Source organism: Delphinapterus leucas, chromosome 2 (genome assembly GCF_059928025.1).
Source record: "Delphinapterus leucas isolate spDelLeu-1000000601 "Yukka" chromosome 2, BTC_Dleu_Yukka2, whole genome shotgun sequence".
NCBI classification, from domain to species: Eukaryota; Metazoa; Chordata; class Mammalia; order Artiodactyla; family Monodontidae; genus Delphinapterus; species Delphinapterus leucas.
Genome location: NC_143130.1, coordinates 48,606,513 through 48,610,800, shown reverse-complemented (window position 1 = coordinate 48,610,800; position 4,288 = coordinate 48,606,513). Strand labels below are relative to the sequence as shown.

Genomic DNA, 4,288 nt, shown 5'->3' with positions numbered 1-4,288 from the left:
CATCTAATTGTCAGAAGCCAGGGATGCTGCTAAACATCACACTGCCACTGCTCTGCATCAAAGAAGTATCCGGCTCCAAATACCAATAGTGCCAAGTTTGAGAAAACGTGCATGTACCCTTGAGGTGCAGAATGAAAAGAGGCACAGGAGAGGCTTCTGGGGCGCTGGTAATGTCAAGTTCCTTGACCTGGGTGCTGGTTTCATAATGCTATTCAATTAGTAAACATTCATCAAACTGCGCACTTGGTATATGCACTTTTCTGCATATATATATATATATATATATACACACACATATATATATCTTAATTTAATAAAAGCAGAGAGTATGTGCCTGACACTGTCGAGTATTTATATTCTTTATTCAAAATCCGTTAATTTGGGTGCTATTATTTCTAATCTAGAAATGAAGAAATTGGGGCTCCAGGAAGATTAGTGTGTTGCCCAGACATACAGTAAATTACCACCATAGTACCCAATCTTGGACTTGAACCTCTCTCTTTCTAGCTCCAGGTCATTGAGGTCACCCAAGCCAATAACAATCAAATGTTAATGAAAGGCAGTTGGAGGAAGGGAACTGGTTTTCATTTCGATATAGTCCAAATCTGGGCTCAACCAGCCCTCTGAGTTTTTAAATCCCCCCTTTTAAATTGCCTGTTTCAGGACGTGTAAAATGTTTGCCATCTTTGAGTTAGAGAATTGACAGCTGTAAAAGAGAGAAAGTGAGTGAAACACAGATTAAATAAGGTAACAATTGTATAGTTTATCAGGACATTGAGAGAGACGTGCAATACGATAAGGTTTAAAACTTTTTGAATTTTATTTTATTTTATTTTATACAGCAGGTTCTTATTAGTTATCTATTTTATACATATTAGTGTATAATGGCAACTTTTAGGACCACATGTGCATTGCATTCATGTTCCACAGGACTATGAATAATCGAAATCTAGGCTTAAGTCTAAGGGTTAGGAGAAAAGGGGGCATTAATTATTAAATGCATGAGACACTATTCATTTGGAAATCTTTCACAGGAACAGTCAATATGAATACTTGATAGGAACGGACAGCTTGACCAAGTTACCATTTATAAGAAACACGGGAAAGAGCTGTCAGGAGACCGTATCATTCAAAAGTCAATAGTTCTAAAATGGCTCAGACCTTAGAGCAACCTCCTAACCATGACTCTTTCAAAGTGGTTCATGTAATATCAAGAACTGAAGCACAGGGCTTCCCTGGTGGCGCAGTGGTTGAGAGTCCGCCTGCCGATGCAGGGGACACGGGTTCGTGCCCCAGTCCGGGAGGATCCCACATGCCGTGGAGTGGCTGGGCCCGTGAGCCATGGCCGCTGAGCCTGCGCGTCCGAAGCCTGTGCTCCGCAACGGGAGAACCCACAGCAGTGAGAGGCCCACGTACCACACACACAAAAAAAAAAGAATTGAAGCACAGATCAAAACCTTATGCCTAGACAGACCCTGCTAATTATGCAAAACATCTTTGTAATTGACTAAAACTATGATTTCAAAGTGCCTTGAATATAAATGACCATCAATAAATAGTAGCGACTGCGATGATTTTAACAGCCCAGAGTTTTAAAAGCAAATATACTACTATAAATTATGAAGCTTAAACGAGAATATTGAGTGAGAGGGGTTATCTGGAAAAGGTTCTAAGTTCTGTTTGCTATGTAACATCAGTATAGAAGATTCAGTGGTATTTCACAAAGCTCCAATTTTCAGTTTAATTTGCTGGGAAAAAAATACAGACTGATTAGTTGAATCCAATTACTTTTTAAGGCCTTAATAGTGATAAATGCTCCTGGATCTAGTTTAAAAGAAGTGTCTGGTCAGTTGTCTGAAGGGATCAATGTTATGTGCTGACCTGTTTTAGCATCTTTATTAATGCTTTGGAAGAGAAAAGAATATTCAGCACAAACATTTCAGGTAATTTTAAAATGGAATATATATAGTATATATATATACACACACACACACAGTACAGACAATACGAAAACGAAGAAATATTATTTTTATATGATAGGGGCTTTTTTTCTACTCAGAGCATTAAGCCAGGTAGCACTTGCACTTCTAAATTCCCTGGGGAAAAAGATGCTGCACCTGGGGGCATCAGTATACATAGTCAAGGGCAAAAGTTTCAGAGTTTGAGACAACAGGTACCTGTGTCCCTCCCCTAGTAAGTGCAGCTCTGTTAGGGTTATGGCGCTGCATGACCAGAGAACCTGTCCCTGGCCATTGATGTCCGACACTTTCACGGTGCAGTCAGAGGCGGTGCAGCCCACTTCTTCTTCTGTTTTTTTAATCAGAAGCAAGAAAGTTTTATTAATTTCACAATTTCTCAAACCAGAGTATTTCCTAATTAGTATTTCTACCAATTTGGAAATATCCTACTAACTTAAAAACTTACATCAAAAGGAGTTTTTATCTGACTGGTTAATTGCTGCCAGGCACATTAATAGGAAAATATCTCTAGGGTAAAAATTAAAAGAAAGCTTTTTGTAGAATTTTTGAAATATTATCAAAGAAGAATTGAATTGAAATACTGGCACTGGTTTTAATGCCTGGGTATTAGAGCAATACACACAAGAACACATGAAGTCATTATACCTCCTATGCATGTAGTAGGCACTCAGTACATATGTCATTGTTTTGAAAATTCCTTTGAAAGCCTTTTTCTGTTGTGCAGTATTTCACTATTGCTTAAAAGTTGAAGTCATATTTAACTTATTTTTTTGTTGTTATTTCACAAATGTTATTGTTAAAAACTATGGAATGCTTCACAAATTTGCATGCCATCCTTTCACAGGGGCTGTGCTAATCTCTGTATCATTCCAATTTCAGTACATCAGTCTTTTATTTTTTTAATGTTTTATTTTTTTTAACATCTTTGTTGGAGTATAATTGCTTTACAATGTTGTGTTAGTTTTTGCTGTTTAACAAAGTGAATAAGCTATACGTACACATATATTCTCATATCCCCTCCCTCTTGCATCTCCCTCTCACCTTCCCTAGCCCAACCGTCTAGGTGGTCACAAAGCACTGAGCTGATCTCCCTGTGCTATGAGGCTGCTTCCCACTAGCTATCTATTTTACATTTAGTAGTGTATATATGTCCATGCCACTCTCTCACTTCAACCCAGCTTACCCTTCCCCCTCCCCGTGTCCTGAAGTCCATTCTCTACGTCTGCGTCTCTATTCCTGTCTTGCCCCTTGGTTCTTCAGAGCCATTTTTTTTTTTAGATTCCATATATATGTGCTAGCATACGGTATTTGTTTTTCTCTTTCTGACTTACTTCACTCTGTATGACAGACTCCAGGCCCATCCACCTCACTACAAACAACTCAATTTTGTTGCTTTTTATGGCTGAGTAATATTCCATTGTATATATGTGTCACATCTTCTTTATCCATTCAACTGTCGATGGACACTTAGGTTGTTTCCATGTCCTGGCTATTGTAAATAGAGCTGCAATGAACATTGTGGTACACGTCTCTTTTTGAATTATGGTTTTCTCAGGGTATATGCCCAGTAGTGCGATTGCTGGGTCATATGGTAGTTCCAGTTTTCGTTTTTTTAAGAAACCCCCATACTGTTCTCCATAGTGGCTATATCAATTTACATTCCCACCAACAGGGCAAGAGGGTTCCCTTTCTCCACACCCTCTCCAGCATTTATTGTTTGTAGATTTTTTTAAATTTTTTAATTTATTTTTTTATTTTTGGCTGCGTTGGGTCTTCCTTGCTGTGCAAGGGTTTTCTCTAGTTGCGGCGAGTGGGGGCTACTCTTCATTGCGATGAGCTGGCTTCTCATTGTGGTTGTTGATCTTGTTGTGGACCATGGGCCCTAGGCGTGCGGGTTTCAGTAGCTATGGTGCACAGGCTTAGTTGCTCCGCAGCATGTGGGATCTTCCCGGACCGGAGCTCAAACCTGTGTCCCCTGCATCGGCAGGTGGATTCCTAAACACTGCACCACCAGGGAAGTCCCTGTTTGTAGATTTTTTGATGATGGCCATTCTGACCGGTGCAAGAATATACAATGGAGAAAAGACAAGCTCTTCAATAAGTGGTGCTGGGAAAACTGGACAGCTACATGTAAAAGAATGAAATTAGAACACTCCCTAACACCATACACAAAAATAAACTCAAAATGGATTAGAGACCCAAATGTAAGGCCAGACACTATAAAACTCTTAGAGGAAAACATAGGTGGAACACTCTATGACATAAATCACAGCAAGATCCCTTTTGACCCACCTCCTAGAGAAATGGAA

The 4,288-nt window shown here is 39.4% G+C and overlaps 1 non-coding gene across 1 annotated transcript; it reads right to left on the bottom strand.

Moving 5' to 3' along the window:
• Nucleotides 1–2,778: 2,778 nt before the first annotated feature.
• On the bottom strand, nucleotides 2,779–2,884 carry LOC115803946 (U6 spliceosomal RNA). The gene has a single exon (XR_004024753.1). It is a non-coding gene; the product is annotated as a U6 spliceosomal RNA (small nuclear RNA).
• Between the last annotated feature and the right edge of the window lie 1,404 nt (nucleotides 2,885–4,288).